Source organism: Podarcis cretensis, assembly GCF_951804945.1.
Source record: "Podarcis cretensis genome assembly, chromosome: 1".
NCBI lineage: Eukaryota > Metazoa > Chordata > Lepidosauria > Squamata > Lacertidae > Podarcis > Podarcis cretensis.
In genome coordinates this window covers 30,135,126-30,153,166 of record NC_137170.1, presented here as the reverse complement: position 1 = coordinate 30,153,166, position 18,041 = coordinate 30,135,126, and the positions used below count along the sequence as shown (strand labels likewise).

General features: G+C 44.4%; 1 protein-coding gene across 8 annotated transcripts in view; it reads left to right on the top strand.

Annotated features, from left to right (window-relative positions):
• The window catches only part of NRXN3 (neurexin 3), a 1,235,498-nt gene that overhangs the window by 116,223 nt on the left and 1,101,234 nt on the right, over positions 1 to 18,041 (top strand). The window lies entirely within an intron of this gene.

Genomic DNA, 18,041 nt, shown 5'->3' with positions numbered 1-18,041 from the left:
AGAGAGGCGTTTTCTCTTTTATGCATGTCGCATTAAGACACATCAGCAGGCAGGAGAAGTTTGTGGCTGTTAAAAAAGGCAGAATCACTTTGTGTCCACTGTGGGTCTTTTGTTGGGGGTGTTTGAGGAAGAAGGAGAACCTGAGAAAACTCATTCAAGTTAAATCAAATTATTGTGTGTGAGTGTTTTTTCCATTGTTGCCCAATTAAAAATTTTGCTTGGAAATACAATGTGTTTTGCCATTATGGTATACAGAGCTCTTGGAATCAAATGAACTTTGGACTCAGTTCAGTTGCTTAACTGGTCAACATACACCACACTGCTTAATTAAATATATGATGTAATAGTTTCATATGGAGGCCAAGTTCATTCATGCACCCAGTGTGTGCGATTCTTCCTCCTCCTCTAAAATAAAATAAAAATAAAATAAAAAGGGGTTGATAATGGAAATAGGTGTGCATGAAAAATGGCCTCCATGTGGAATGCCTATGTAACATGTTGTCTTCCTCATGGCAGGAAAAGGCACATGCCTGATTCCCCTGCAATCACTGGCTTGGTTTGCGTGTCATAGTATGCCAAATAATGCTTTACTGAGAATGTTCTGTATCCTGGAGTGAAGCTTGCACCCACTTTGCTCCTCCCTGGACTTTTTAGCTCAGCTTGAGCTGCAGCTAAGCCTATGTTCGACGTTGCATGTCATCTGAGCCCAGAATTGTGGTTATGGTCTCTATTCCCTTAACCATGGCCTGTAGCCAAGAACAAACCTAAGCTACAGATTGTGGTTGAGGAAGAGAGAGCTTAGCCATGAACCTTGGTTTGGATGACACACTTAGCCAACTTTTGGCTCAGCTGCTGTCTTGCACTGAGCTAAAAAAGTCCAGGGAGGGGGAGCAAAGCAGCTGTGATGTGTAGTGTTAAACGAAAAGTGGATTTGTTCTAAAACATTTATTCCATATGTGGATTTTGTCATTTGACTGTTGCAATGCCTTGCAGTCATGCATGACATCTGGAATTGAACGAGACACCAAATCCAGGAACTGCTGGGTGGACTTGAGCTTGTTCTGCAGTGGCTGTTCTTTCTTGAGGAATAAAGAGGAGGATGAGAATTAAAGAACCATTACTTAGAGTGTATTTTCTAGCCTCACTAAATAAATGATGGCCAAATAGATAATAAATAACCTCCTTCTAATTTGCTATTGAGCTTGAGTTAATGTCTAGTCACATTCTACCGTATCATTTGTTCTGTAGACAGCCTTTAGATAAGGAAATTATAATTGACCTTCCTGTTGCATTCCACTATAAATTTCCTCACTCCTACCATGCTTTTTTGGGTGTTGGTTTTTATGATCTTTCTTGGTTTGACCACACATTGGTTTCTTTTCTCTTTGCACACTGCAGCAAATCCATGACTCCACTTGCACACACATGTGCAATAGAATGTGGGAAGCCATAAAAGAAAACAGGTCAATCTCGCCCCCCTACCTCTCCAGTTAATGTCATTGATTTCACTTTGGTAGGTCAGCCTTCGGATTCTTCCTTTTAATGTGAGAAGCCAGGAGCTGCTGTGTTGCAATGGCAAATTCTGTGTGCACACCTACATTGAAAGCCCATTTACAGCATGCTGCTTCCCCAAGGAATCATGGGAACTGTAATGTATCCCTTATGAAATTACATTTTCCAGCACCCTTGACAAAATTTCAATTCCCAGGATTCTTGGGGAAAGTTATCAGCTTCACGTAGCCAAAGAATGTGAGCTGTGAAGTTTAATTCTTAGCTATAAACTTACTTGGTAAACATGCAGTCTTGGTTCACTTACAATCTGAGGATAATAATAAGCCAATAGGAAGCTGGCTTATATTAAGCCACACTTTTTATCCACCCAGACTGGTATTATCTACTCTGACTGGCCATTTCTGCCTCAGACAGGGTCTTCCCCAGCACATGCTACTAGTTCCTTCTAACTGGAGATGCCATGGATTTAACAGGGAAATTTCAGCAAAGAAAGCATGTGACCAAAAGCATGGTCCCAACTCTCAGCAACTGGCTTCTCCAAGGCTGGATGTTAGGAATACTGCTGTAATACACATGGACTACTTCTGAACGCTCTAAAGGGCTATGTAAATGTGAACTGTTCTTAGGATTTCACTTCTTTTTATTCATGTGGAGTTCTAAGAGTCTGTGAGTGAAATCTAAAGACAACTTAACAGGTGCATTAAAAGCCAAATTGAAATCAATGATACTTAAATATCTTATTGATTTTGGTGAGAGCTTAAGCACAGCTAGACTTTGCTGTGGCATGCCATTTCAACCCCTTGCAGAGAACTGCATAACGTGATGCATAGGCTGACATACTCTAGATTGTGCAATGCTTGGTACACAACATGTGCTACGTATAGGGTTATTCATGTATTATTAGCATTTTTCACCCACCTCTTTACTTCGCAAAATTGCATATTTTCTCGGGCTTTTCTGTACCTGAACAGATGATCTGGAATTGGTTTTTTCCCCTATGTGGATTGAACGCTGCTACATATTATTTAGGTGGATGCAAGAGAGACATTTTAAAAAGGCATATACTTAAATTTTTAAGGTAGTAATACAGCAGATACACACTTTACAAGTATGTGCATCATGCAGGTACCCTTGTTAGAAAGCCAGGACTGGTCGCAGGTGGGGATGACTGATGACTCAGTCTGTTTCTGGACCGTTTTGGTCAGTTTTGCATGTGTTCATTCCACTCTGTAGCTGCATTTGTTTTGAAGTACGACCATTTTTATTTAAATAATATTTTATTTCATTTGGTTGTATCCAGAGTAGCACTAAGTGAACATTCTGTCAGTGCAACGATGTCTGGTTGGGGAGTGGAGTGTTCTCCTCTCCCCACCCTATGCATTGCCTAAATCTGTTCTAGGGTTTCCCATAACTCTCTGGTGCAGATTGTGGGGGTTCCATTGTGGAAATGGAAATCTTTGTGCTATTGGGACACATTGGATGAATACTACCCCATGTATGCATTTCTAAACATATACCATATTTTTTCATGTATAATATGCCCCCTACTTTGGGGGACTCCAATTTAAGAAAATATGCATATGCACTATCCGTGTATAAGACCCCCCCCCCGATTTCGAACCTTATTTTAGAGTAAAAACCCTAGTCTTATACATGGAAAAGTACGGCATTGCCCTGAAGTGCTTGTTATTAACAAAATTTCGTAATTTTGGTAATTTTGGAACTGAGAACTGTATCACACAATTTTAGAGAAGTATGAAAACTGAAGAATAATTATGTGTAGAAGTCTGCAGTCCTAACCCCACTTACCTAGAAATAAGATCCATTAATCCCAATAGGGCTTACTTCTGAGTAGACATGGTAAGGATTATGCTTTTAGTCTGGGAAGTGCAAACTAGGTCAGTTTGCTTAAAAATGCAGACCAGACGAAATTTCCATATATCCCTTGCTGTCATTTTCTGTTAAAAGTACACTTGGTGGCTAATCTGGATTCTGTACTATAGCATGAAACAGCACACAATTTACACAAACAACTGGAATGATTAGAAATTAGGTAGATCCCCCCTCTGTTTTGTGCCTAGTTTTCAGTGATGTGCAGAAGTGTATAATATACACATTGAGGCTGTTTGCCTTTTTTACATTGTAGATGAGTTTGAAAGCAGAGTAAGATATATAATGTAATATGCGGCAGAGAGAACTGAAGCCTGTAGCATTATGCATTGTGTGTGTGTGTGTGTGTGTGTATAAAACAATGATAATACTTTGTGGCTGCAATGATCTTAAGCACTATTTCTTGGAAGGACGTTCCGTTTACATCACTGGGATTTATTCTAGGTAGAGAAAAAAGGTGAAAAGTGCTGAATGGCAGGTGACAAGGGGAAAATTTCTGACTTCTTTTTGCATGCTTAAATAATTAGTGGCATTTAAATGAGTTATGTGCAACATATTTTTCCATTTCTCTTTGCCAGCAACACCACTAGGATTTAAAAGCCTTGTGAATAAGATCAGCTTAGTAGCCAAGGGTTTATGCAAATATTTAAGCAAGCCATCAGTGACTAATTATTTAAAAAAATTGCACTCTAATAGAATCTAATTATAAGGGGAGAAGGCACCATTACAACTACATTGCCAGCCTTGGCCATTATTCTTAAAACGTTAGTTTGTCCTATAAAATGGACGCAGTGCACTTTTTGTTCTCTGAAAAATTGTTTTGAAACACTCTGGCATTTCCCATCCTTTTCTTTCTTTCTTTATTTAAAGAAAACATGTTAAAAAAAAACCCCACAATTTTGTGTGTGAAGCAGATGGTATTTCAGATGAATTGCTTTCTTTTAGTTGTGTCTTTTTTTACACACACACAAAATCCCCAGGTTTTACTTCTGAGAATCAGCTAATCCGTGAACTCTAAATGAAAAAAATCAGGTTGTGAAAGAGGCTTATTTGAAATTGTTACATAGATGTTACCTAACACCTGAAATACTATCAGGCATTTGGGTTATTTTCTAATGGTTGGAATATCTGTATACAATGGGAGCTTTTCTGAATATGGGCTTGCCTGTGCGCTCTCTCTTTCTCTCTCCTGTTGATTTGTGTGTTGGTTAGATGCAATCAATATGTACATATTATGGCCCTTTAGCACTCTGACTCAGTTATGTAGATGAAAGCTTCCTAGGTAATCTAAGAGAACTGGAAATAGTTAGAATCTACCTGCAAAGGTGGCAGCATTTTGTGAGAGCCTTAGCCTGGCAGAAGCAATTATTTATTTTATTTTTATTTATGAAATTTATATACTGCCCTTCATCTGAAGAGGGCACAAGGAGAATGGGACGACAGAGGACCAGATGGTTGGACAGTGTTCTCAAAGCTACTAACATGAATTTGACCAAACTGCGGGAGGCAGTGGAATACAGGAGTGCCTGGCGTGCTCTGGTCCATGGGGTCACGAGTCGGACACGACTAAACAACTAAACAACAACTTTATCTGAAAATTTCAGGGCAGTTCATAACATAACAATGTAGGATAAAAGCAGAAAATAAATAGTTAAAACAAAAACAAAACAATAACACCTCTCCCACAAACATATTTTAAAGGCCATAGAATATTTATCAGCCAAAGACCTGGTTGAAGAGGAATGTTTTCCCCTGGTGCCTAAAGGTGTATCATGAAGACGCCAGACGAACCTCCCTGGAGAGACCTCTTGTGGAGAAGGCACATGAAGAAGGGCCTCAGATGATGATCACGGTCAGGGTCAGTTTATATGGGGAGAAACGGTCCTTGAGGTATTGTGGTCCTGAGCCTATTAAAGAGATGCAGAAGTTGTCAGAAACAGTGACATTCACATACCGTATAAAATTATTGCACAGGTGAGGAGTTTCTTTCAATGTTACTGGTCTCCATTTAGCTTGTATTATGTCTAGTAATAAAGAAATTGTAAAGCATTCTTTCAGTTTGTTAGAGCACCAGGGAGAATTTCTTCGACTCTCAGCATAAGTTTAGGAGACATTGCCTAAATATGAAGGTGTGTCATGAAATGGAAAAACCTAATGCTTAGGCTCTTGTTTGCCTGGCCACAGTATTCCTCTTTGTTCACCTTCTGTGTGACAAGCAAGGAACCAGCAGGGTGGCTCAGCTCATAGTGCATATGGTAGTAGCTTATATAGGAAAGCGTGTGGGATCATTTCCCATATATGATGACAAATGGGACTTTTGCTTAGGTTGACAGTTTCTCCTGGAGGGAAAAGTAAACTTGCACCACTTAACATTTTCAAAATGTTAGGCGATATGTACTCAAAAAAAGAAATAACAAGCTGCCTATGTTTCAAATCACAGGACAAATCGCCATCTAATGAATTATAACCAAGACTGATAGAACAGGTGTAATTGTCTTCTTCCTCTCATAATTATTTACCTCTGCATTGGATCCTGACAACCAAGAAGCTCATGGAAAGGGACTGTCCTGTTTCCTCAGCTCCCAAATATTCTGTATGGAGGGATACTGCATGTGGGGTGACTGGCAGAAGGAAATTCATCCTCTCACAAATCAAGTAGAGCACCTTGTGCAGTGGCCATTGGTGTTAGACTAGAGCACCATCTTTTCAGTTTGTTAACCAGAATTAGAATTGCTGTTATTGAATTTTCTGGATAGGGAGATGATGATAGATAGATAGATAGATAGATAGATAGATAGATAGATGATAGATAGATAGATAGATAGATAGATTGTGTGTGTGTGTGTGTGTGTGTGTAATCCCAGTCCAATACTATATTGAACTGTTGAATTTTATGAAAAGTAAGTAATTTTTATGAAAAGTAAGTAATTAGTAATTTCTATGAAAAGTAAGTAATTTTTATGAAAAGTAAGTAAAGTAATTTTATGAATTTTATGAAAAGTAAGTTGAGGTAAAATAGCTAAGACATAGTTCGGTGGGGCTTTTTTTTTTAAGCAGGCAAAGATACATAATATTTAATAATGTAGTCGGAAAGAGGGGCACTCTTAATCTCAGGGTAAAATATATTTTTCTTCATGTGTTGAGGTATTCTCTATAAAATGTGTGAGTGAAGAGTGCATAACAACGTGTTAGGGATTATACCGACAAGTAATTTGAGTGAGCACAGCGTTAATGTCTGTTAAAACTGCTCCTTTTTATATGTGAATAAGCATCTGACTCTGGCTTGGTTTTAATTTTCATTAAGAAGAATGATTCCTCTGGGAGTTGCAGACATTATGGCTGCATTGTGTGTAAACAGAAGCAGAAATATTGTTCTCTGATGTATTATTGTAGTGTATTGTTTTTGATGGGGCTCAGGTTTCACTCTGCTCAAAGTGAATATTTAATTGACATGACTGAAAAGCGCGCGCTCTCTCTCTCTCATTTGAAACATTCAGTGGTGTGTAGAGATGTGGAAGTAGAGAACCAGGCCATATGTTTTGTAAAAGCTGGGCTAATAGCACTTCTGATGGATGTCTGATTTTTAAAGTGCTGTATCTTTCATTAAAATTTACATGTAAAGTAAGGGCAAGCCCAGTGACATGAAAGCTAATGCAACTTGCCGATCTTGACATAATAACAATCAGAAGAAAATGGAGATCCCAGATGGCAGCTTGGCCTTTGCCATCCTTTTAATAAGCTACTAACTGCTAATTATTGCACTCTTTTGGGCAATTTAATTTACTGTTGACTCTTAAAGAGACACTGCTCCTTTTCCTGCCACACAGCTATTTCTTTCTGTAAAAGGTTTTAAGTGGTTGCATGGGTCTGTGCTTCTCTTAGACTGGGGGCTTTTCAGTGGACAGGAGCTTAGTTAATATGTGTAGTTTTTATAAACACCCACTTTTAATTCATCTTTGTATGCCTGTGTTTCACTGTTCATTTGGCATGCTTGAGGAATTGGTGAATTTTGATTAAAACCAGCTTGTTTTGCATCTTCTGGACTAACGTGTGGGTTGAAATGTAGTTAATCCATTGGCTTTTGCAGTTCCCAAATGTCCCAGCATTTCAAAATAGGTATCAAAATGCATTAAAAGATGCATATTTGAACAAGGTGAAAGCATTTAACACAAAAATATTTAAATGACTATCTTTGCAGATTTGCATTAAAAATGGCAGCTTCATGCTGAAATGGGGTAGAATGGGTGTATTTCAATTTCCCCTTATTTAGTGCTGCTTTATCCGCTGCTTTTCCTTCCAAAAGGAAGCCCAAAGCAGCAAACATCACCATACGAGAACGAATAGAATAATTTCACATGCCCAGTGCCCAATTAACAACCTTGCAATTCTGTTTTGAACTAATATCAGTTTCTGAACCATTTCCAAAGGCAGGTGCATGCACAACATATTTATAGTAGTCTAACGATGCATGTAACAGAGCATGGATAGAACTAAGGATGGCCAGATATATACTCTTTGTACACCACCCCTCTGCATGTCTCTGGGTGCTCCTTGCCAAGATGCCAAATGGTTTGGAGCATCTTCGTAATGGATAATAACCAATGGGTTGCATAGAAATGAACCAGGGATGCCAGAGTATGTGCAGAAGTGAGGGATTATTTGTATGGATGTAACTGCAAACTGGATTATGCTGATGTAGATACTTTTCAGAATTTACAAACACATTTGTAGAAGACAAAGCTGCTGACTGGAATAATAATAATAATAATAATAATAATAATAATAATAATAATAATTTATTATTTGTACCCCGCCCATCTGGCTGGGTTTCCCCAGCCACTCTGGGCGGCTTCCAACAAAGATGAAAGATACACTAAAATGTCACATATTAAAAACTTCCCTGAACAGGGCTGCCTTCAGATGTCTTCTGAATGTCAGGTAGATGTTTATCGCTTTGACATCTGATGGGAGGGCGTTCCACAGGGCGGGCGCCACTACCGAGAAGGCCCTCTGCCTGGTTCCCTGTAACTTGGCCTCTCGCAGTGAGGGAAGCACCAGAAGGCCCTCGGAGCTGGACCTCAGTGTCCGGGCAGAACGATGGGGAAGGAGACGCTCCTTCAGATATACTGGACCAAGGCCGTTTAGGGCTTTAAAGGTCAGCACCAACACTTTGAATTGTGCTCGGAAACGTACTGGGAGCCAATATAGGTCTTTCAAGACCGGTGTGATATGGTCTCGGCAGCCGCTCCCAGTCACCAGTCTAGCTGCTGCATTCTGGATTAGTTGTAGTTTCCGGGTCACCTTCAAAGGTAGTCCCACGTAGAGCGCATTGCAGTAGTCCAAGTGGGAGATAACCAGAGCATGTACCACTCTGGCGAGACAGTCTGCAGGCAGATAGGGTCTCAGCCTATGTACCAGATGGAGCTGGTAAAGAGCTGCCCTGGATACAGATTTGACCTGTGCCTCCATGGACAGTTGTGAGTCCAAAATGACTCCCAGGCTGCGCACCTGGTCCTTCAGGGGCACAGTTACCCCATTCAGGACCAGGGAATCCTCCACACCTGCCCGCCTCCTGTCCCCCCAAAACAGTACTTCTGTCTTGTCAGGATTCAACCTCAATCTGTTAGCCGCCATCCATCCTCCAACCACTTCCAGACACTCACACAGGACCTTCACCGCCTTCACTGGTTCTGATTTAAAAGAGAGGTAGAGCTGGGTATCATCCGCATACTGATGAACACCCAGCCCAAACTTCCTGATGATCTCTCCCAGTGGCTGCATGTAAATGTTGAAAAGCATGGGGGAGAGGACAGAACCCTGAGGCACCCCACAAGTGAGAGCCCAGGGGTCTGAACACTCATCCCCCCCCCACTTTCTGAACACGGCCCAGGATGAAGGAGCGGAACCACTGTATGACAGTGCCCCCAGCTCCCAGCCCCTCAAGACGGTCCAGAAGGATGTTATGGTCGATGGTATCAAACGCCGCTGAGAGATCCAGCAGAACTAGGAAACAGCTCTCACCTTTGTCCCTAGCCCGCCGGAGATCATCAACCAGTGCGACCAAGGCAGTTTCAGTCCCATGATGAGGCCTGAATCCCGACTGGAAGGGATCCAAATGGTCCGCTTCTTCCAGGCGTGCCTGGAGCTGTTTAGCAACTACTCGCTCAACCACCTTGCCCAAGAATGGAAGATTTGAGACTGGGTGATAATTGGCCATCGTGGCCGCATCTAAAGATGGTTTTTTAAGAAGCGGTTTAATAACCGCTTCTTTCAGCGGGTCTGGGAAGGCTCCCTCACGGAGGGAAGCATTCACCACCCCACGAAGCCCATCGCCCAGTCCTTCCCGGCTAGCTTTTATAAGCCAGGATGGGCAAGGATCTAGGAGACAGGTGGTTGGCTTCACTCATCCAAGCAGCCTGTCCACATCCTCGGAGGTAACAGATTGGAATTGATCTCACACAACTTGACTAGGCAGGACTCTAGCACTCTCCCGCCCTGGCCCTGCTCCCACGGTGGAGTCTACTTCTTCCCGAATCTGAGAGATTTTATCTGCAAAAAACTTTGCAAAATCATTGCAGGAGATCATGTGGCCCGTACTGGGCCCTGATGTCGCAGGTGGTTCCGCTAAATTGTGAACCACATGAAAAAGTCTCCTGCTGCTGTTTTCTGCAGATGCAATAGAGGCGGCAAAGAAAGTCTTCTTCGCTGTCCCTATCACCACTTGGTAGGCTCGACGTTGAGCTCTAACCTGTGTCCGGTCAGATTCTGAATGAGTTATCTGCCACCGGTGCTCTAGCTGTCTCAACAATTGTTTCATTGCCCTCAGATCCATGGAAAACCACGGGGCTGTCCAGGCTCCTTGCAATCGGAGAGGGCGCTTCGGAGCCAAACAGTCAATAGCCCTGGTTAACTCCACATTCCAGCGGGCCACCAGGGAGTCGGCTGAAAGGCCATCAACATGGAATAAAGCATCCCCTACCACTCTCTGGAAACCATTTGGATCCATTAAGTGGCGGGGGCGGACCATCCGAATCGGTCCCACCTCCCTGCAGAGGGGATGGGTCGCAGAGAAGTCCAGTTGCACCAGGAAGTGATCTGACCATGGCACTTCTTTCATTTTGCTTTTACTTAGTGTCAGATCACCAACATCCATAGAGGTAAACACCAGGTCCAAGGCATGTCCGCGGCTATGGGTTGGGCCAGACTTATTCAGGGACAGCCCCATGGAGGCCATGCTTTCCACGAAGTCCTGAGCGGCCCCTTGTAAGGTCGTGTCGGCATGGATATTAAAATCCCCTAGGACAACCAAGCTAGGTGTCTCCAGGAGAACATCCGCCACAACCTGAAGCAGCTCGGGCAGGGAATCCTTGGTGCAGCGGGGAGGTCGGTACACCAAAAGGAATCCTGTACTGCCCCTATTGCCCAACTTCCAGAACATGCACTCGGAAAACTGGGTCTTCCCAATAGGACGCCTGGTGCAAACTAATGACTTCCTAAAAATCACTGCAACCCCCCCTCCCCGCCCACATGACCTGGGTTGCTGTGTGTAAGAGAAACCTGGTGGACAAGTGGTGGCAAGGACAGGCCCATCTGCTTCATCCAACCAGGTCTCTGTTACACATGCCAGGTCAAGTCCTCCATCCATGATCAAGTCATGGATCCAGTTACAGATAGGTAGCCGTGTTGGTCTGCCATAGTCAAAACAAAATAAAAAAATTCCTTCCAGTAGCACCTTAAAGACCAACTAAGTTAGTTCTTGGTATGAGCTTTCGTGTGCATGCACACTTCTTCAGATACAGTGGTCTTCAGATACAGATGGCAGTGGTCTTATGAATCATTGACCTGGCATTGCACAGCAGCACCTTCAGGTCATGTGGGTATCCCTTGCTGATTCTAGTATCCATCCGGTCAGGACCAGACCTGGAGGCAGGGATAGTCCTCAGACAACGACTAAACCTGCCTCCTCTGTAATTACATAGTCTGGTCTTAGCGTAACTCCTCCTCCTACCCGTGATCACTGAGATCGGTTGTCCCAGTGCATCCCCCCTGTGGAACATGCCCCAGCCATTTTGTTGGCTGGGACCTACTCCCCAGCAGCCCTGACCCCTCCCCTTAAGAACAAAATAACACCTTAAAAAAAAACAAATAAAACAATACAAACAAAAAACAATAAAAATTACAAAAACATAAAATCAAACAAATTCCCAGGCCCAATAAACATCCATCCCACCCCCACCCCCCCACATACAAAAAATTCAAAAGAAATTTTTAAAAACATTTAAAAAGCAATCTGCACCCCTCCAGTAATAACAACAACTGTCCTAGTGAGGCCCGTCAGGCCCTGTCCCAGGCCAGATGGTGAGTGGCAGGAAGGAGCAGGGCCCCCAGACACTCACACAGGAGAGTCCTCCTGGGCAGCAGAGCACAGCAGTCCCTATGAGGCTTCAGGCCCCGCCCTGGGCCAGGTGGTAAGTGGCAGGAAGGAGCAGGGCCCTCAGACACACACACAGGGGAGTCCTCCTGGGCAGCAGAGCACAGCAGTCCCTGTGAGGCTTCAGGCCCCGCCCTGGGCCAGGTGGTAAGTGGCAGGAAGGAGCAGGGCCCTCAGACACGCACACAGGAGAGTCCTCCTGGGTAGCAGAGCACAGCAGTCCCTGTGAGGCTTCAGGCCCCGCCCTGGGCCAGATGGTGAGTGGCAGGAAGGAGCAGGGCCCTCAGACACGCACACAGGAGAGTCCTCCTGGGCAGCAGAGCACAGCAGTCCCTGTGAGGCTTCAGGCCCCGCCCTGGGCCAGGTGGTAAGTGGCAGGAAGGAGCAGGGCCCTCAGACACACACACAGGGGAGTCCTCCTGGGCAGCAGAGCACAGCAGTCCCTGTGAGGCTTCAGGCCCCTCCCTGGGCCAGGTAGGTGGTAAACGGCAAGAGCAGGGCCCTCAGATACTCACACAGGAGAGTCCTCCTGGGCAGCAGAGCGCAGCAGTCCCTGTGAGGCTTCAGGTCCCGCCCTGGGCCAGGTAGATGGTAAGCGGCAAGAGCAGGGCCCTCAGACACTCACACAGGAGAGTCCTCCTGGGCAGCAGAGCGCAGCAGTCCCTTTGAGGCTTCAGGCCCCTCCCTGGGCCAGGTAGGTGGTAAGCGGCAAGAGCAGGGCCCTCAGATACTCACACAGGAGAGTCCTCCTGGGCAGCAGAGCGCAGCAGTCCCTGTGAGGCTTCAGGTCCCGCCCTGGGCCAGGTAGATGGTAAGCGGCAAGAGCAGGGCCCTCAGACACTCACACAGGAGAGTCCTCCTGGGCAGCAGAGCGCAGCAGTTCCTGTGAGGTTTCAGGCCCTGTCCCAGGCCAGATGGTGAGTGGCAGGAAGGAGCAGGGCCCTCAGACACTCACACAGGAGAGTTTCCTTCACTGTTTTCTTGATGGCTTGGTAAGGCTTCCATTTCAAAGATAAACACACACACACAATATTGAACTTTTTTTAAAAAACCCATTTTTGTGGGACTGTTCATCTCCTATGAAAATGATGTGCCACGACATACTGTCATTCCCAGCAGTGGTGGATTTAGGGCAGTGTGACTGGTTTTGCTGCACTGGGTGGTGAGTCTAGCGGGCATCACAAGGTGCTGCAACTGTGACATCGTGAATTGAGTGGAACAGAAGGTAAAAGGTGGCAGGGTGCCAAATTTTAGCCTTCCTCAGGGCACCACAGAAATTTGAAAGACCAAAGTGCATCCCTGTTCCCAGGGACATTTTCCAGGCTATTTTCCAGGGCCATTGGCAAATAGGGAAAACCAAGAATGTGCCTGATAAAGATGGTATGTTACGATGTAGAATTGTTCCTGTGGGGCTTTCTATCCAAAATTACAAAGGGAATACTGCAGGGCTGTTTTGCATGCAGACTGGCTGCTGCCGCCAGTCAGTGTAGGAACATAGGAATGTATTACTTGTGGGTAGGGCATTTCCATATTGACTGCAGAGAGCAGGGCTTCCTATTTAGCTCCACCTCCAATAGTAACACCATATGGTGCTGGAGGAGACTCTTGAGAGTCCCATGGACTGCAAGAAGATCAAACCTATCCATTCTGAAGGAAATCAGCCCTGAGTGCTCACTGGAAGGACAGGTCGTGAAGCTGAGGCTCCAATACTTTGGCCACCTCATGAGAAGAGAAGACTCCCTCGAAAAGACCCTGATGTTGGGAAAGATGGAGGGCACAAGGGGAAGGGGACGACAGAGGACGAGATGGTTGGACAGTGTTCTCGAAGCTACTAACATGAGTTTTACCAAACTGGGAGGCAGTGGAAGACAGGAGTGCCTGGCGTGCTCTGGTCCATGGGGTCACAAAGAGTTGGACATGACTAAACGACTAAACAACAACCAATAGTAACGGTCTTGCTCATGGGTGTCTACAGAGACAATCCATTGCATAAGCACACGCTTGCCTGCAGGTGGCGCCACACAGTCAGGACACCTGGTTGCACATTTGTCCCGGTCACTCAGTGCTCTTACCTGTGAGCAGGTGCTTGGATGTTAAAATATTTCTGCAGGCAGCTGTGCATAACATGCAGCTGTTGAAGGAAGGGATTGATTTGCCAGAGGAGGGGCTAAACGTGTCACTCCACTCCACAGTCAACACGGAAATGCCCTACATGAAAGTAACACCTGAATAGGGCTAAAGTCATGATGTGCAAAGATCAGCTGTTGTATATGTTGAGAGTCAAAGCACGAGAGGCTCAGTTTGTTGTGAAAGCAGTCCCCCACCACTACCCCACCCCCCAAAATGGCTGCAGTCAGAAGGTGATGCCCAATGGTCTGTTTAATTATCTTTCTTAAGTGATGAGTGGACAAGTCAGTCATAATGGAAAGTTAGTTTGACTTAAATGTTTTCTTACTCGTCTTGCTCGTTTTGTTGTTATTAAGGGCGTGAAACTCGGGGAGGGAAAATTTACATTTAAAGTATGTCATTTTAAAAAAGATTGGTCGTTCATCTTTAATTGTTGAAAGCTGCAATCAAAAAGAGGCCAGTGCAGAGTGAGGTTTTGCATTGAGAGCTTGTTTAGAAATGAAGGAACAGCTGCTGTTTTAAATGGACTCTAATTTTGACAGTTTATGCTGTTCTGTGAATGCATGATTCTCCATGATAATGTTTGGTAGGACTGATGGTGGGTAATAGCTAATTTCCTGGGCTTTATGGTAATGCAGCAAAGTGATTATAATAATGTCATCAGCAACTGAAATAGACCCCCCCCCCATCACACATCAGACAGCCCTGGGAAAAATATGAGGCCCAATGAAAGATACTTTAGGGCTTATTGTAGCCTTTCATGGAAAAAACCCCCAATAATGTTAAAGCAATGGATAGTTTATAAAATACATAGTGCATAAGCTGGATCTGAGGCATGAAGTACGTTTCCCCCTCTGCCTACTGCTGGCATGAATACTTGCAGTATGCATGGGGAGATAAACCTGTCCCTTGAGTTTCAAGCATTACACAGAGCACATAATTTCTCTAAGATTCTGCCCAGCTGCTGCAACATCATCACAACTCGTTCAGATTGCACAGCTCCAAATAGCCTGAACCAAAGAGTCCTACACAACCCTGCACTTTGCTTTGTGATAGGTATTTGACAGGGAAGGGTGACCTTTTTCTGTCAATCACCGCCTTCCCTCAGGGTGAATCTTGCAGGGGGAGGGTCTGTGCCACACCTCTGGGTGGAACCAGAATTGATGATGGGAGAAGCCAAAGGCACAAAGTCTTCTGGAGTAACTGAACCAGAATAAAGACTGCCAGGCTTCAGTTTACCTCACATAAGAATTCATGGATACCTCACATAAGAATTCATAATCATCAACCTCCTCCATTATACTGACAGCCCTTTCTGGCATCCTTCTGTCTTGGGACAATGGAGGAGTGCTCCCTTGTGGCTGAAGTCCAACTGTTGGACGGTTGCAGCCCCTGCTGTGACTGTAGAGACCAATACAGAAGAGACATATTTGGTTGAAGAAGGCATCCAGTTGAAGGCGTCCAGTTGTGCTTCTGCTTCTGTAGATGCACCATAGGGACGTGGGTGGCGCTGTGGTCTAAATCACTGAGCCTCGGGCTTGCTGATCAGAAGGTCAGCAGTTTGAATCCCCATGACGGGGTGAGCTCCCGTTGCTCGGTCCCTGCTCCTGCCAACCTAGCAGTTCGAAAGCACGTCAAAGTTCAAGTAGATAAATAGGTACCACTACGGTGGGATGGTAAACGGCGTTTCCGTCCGCTGCTCTGGTTTCAGTGTTCCATTGTGCCAGAAGCGGCTTAGTCATGCTGGCCACATGACCCAGAAAAACTGTCTGTGGACAAACGCCGGCTCCCTTGGCCTGTAAAGCGAGATGAGCACTGCAATCCCAGAGTCATCTGCATCTGGACTTAACCATCAGGGGTCCTTTACCTTTACCTTTACCTTTTTAGATGCACCATGGTGTTTCTTTTCTCTGCCCTATTCAGTTGCTTAATTTCCTTTTCTAAGAAGAGCCAGTTATTCTTTTGGTTATTTTGTGTGGTTTCACAGTGTTTTATATAGTATTGTAAAGGTAAAAGGTAAAGGTACCCCTGCCCGTACGGGCCAGTCGTGTCCGACTCTAGGGTTGCGCGCTCATCTTGCTTAAGTGTCCGAAGACACTTCCGGGTCACGTGGCCAGCGTGATGAAGCTGCTCTGGTGAGCCAGCACCAGTCCCGCACATGGAAACGCCGTTTTCCTTCCCGCTATAAAGCGGTACCTATTTATCTACTTGCACTTAGGGGTGCTTTCGAACTGCTAGGTGGGCAGGAGCTGGGACCGAACGACGGGAGCTCACCCCGCCGTGGGGATTCGAACCGCCAACCTTATGATCAGCAAGTCCTAGGCACTGAGGTTTTACCCACAGCGCCACCCGCGTCCCTATATAGTATTGTACTGTGTCTATTATTGTGAATTGCCTTGATATTTTATGTGACTGGGCAGTATATAATTTTTTTTATAAATAAAGTCTCTGCAACCCTGCTCAGAAATAAGTTCCACTGGGTTTGATAAGGATGCTCTCAAGTAAGCATAGGGAGATTAGAAAAGGATAAAGAAAGTATAGACCAGGGGTTTCCAAAGTGTGGTCAGTGAGCCTCTACCACAGCACTCTTTAATTGCTAAACAACAGGCAGAATAATCATTAAGTGGTTTGCCAAGACCCACAGCCGTTTTCAAGTGGTGTGGGGTTGAGTAGTATTGTGGAAACACAGCTATAGACCAATACAGCTACTGATCTGGAAAGCAAGTGAAAGTAATTCCTTTCTGACTTTACTGTATTACACACACACACACACACACACACACACACACACAGCAGAAGGGGTAGGCGGAACGATTTTCCTCCAAGCCATACAGCCAGGGAAAAAAAATAAACATAATTTTGTTTTAATAAAAGAAAATATTTCCACTTCCTCTTCTTTTGCTTTTTTTTTTTTAAGTGTTTTATATTTCTATGTAGTTTCAGAAACTACATAGAAATATAAAACACTTAAAAAAAGCAAAAAAGAAAAAGAAAAAGAAAGCAAAGGAAGAGGAAGCAGAAGAATGGACCAGCTGCAGGAGGCATCGTGGGCTGTATAAAATGGCTCTGTGAAACACTGTGCAGGTCCTAGGGCTGAGAGGAATTACTGGTGGTGAAAAACAGCACAAAATTTGAGATGCCTTCTGCTTCCTCAGGTGCATTTGCATTACCTAGGTGAAGACTGAACCAGCTGTTGGCCCAGAGCCTCGATGTACTTTTGAGTGTTATTGGTGGCAAGGGCAGTGGAGAATTCCTAAATTATGAATGACAAAGGTAGAACAGGGATAGGGGAATCTATGGCCCTCCAGATGTTGGACTCCAAGTCCCATCTGCCTAAGCCAGCATGGCCAATGGCATGATAGGAGCTATTACAGGTTCCCCATCCCTGAGTTAAGAGTGTGAAAAGTGTTTCCATAAATTTCCACAGTCTGCTTACCTCTCGTTTAATGCCACACACACATATAGTATACTATGCTGTTATCAGTTCATGCTCTTTGCTTAATGAATCATTTGAAAACCTAGCCTTCACAAAGGGCCAAAACTAGAATCCTCCTTAACTATTAACTATTCCTCAAAGATATTCCAAGTTTCCAGTGTGGAATATCAGTTTGTGCACTTCCAACACACAATTCCAAGCCACTGGCCTGAATCTCCCATGGAAGCTGTATTTCTCTGTACAAAATCCATTCACATTAGCAATCATCATCAAAATCTCACAGCAATGCATTCCGTGGGTTAATGATGCATTGCATGAATTAGTGCCTCCTTAAATCTTCTGCCACTTCATTTGATTGGGTGACCCTGAGTTCCTCTGTTTTGAGAGAGTGTGAAATATGGTCCTCATTCACCCTTTGTGCTACTTCTGGAATTGTGCAGATATTTTAGAAGAACCTACTAAGTCTTGCTTCGTGGCAGGCCTCTACAAATGATGCAACTGTTTTGTTTAATATGAGGGGGTATGCATTTCTTAACCTAGGAATAGTGATTTACTTTGGGTTTGGTTATGTACTGCAGTGTGCTACTTTGGGGCTGAAGAATCTCTCAATGAAGTCTAGCTGAATAATGATTGTGTAAAAATGGA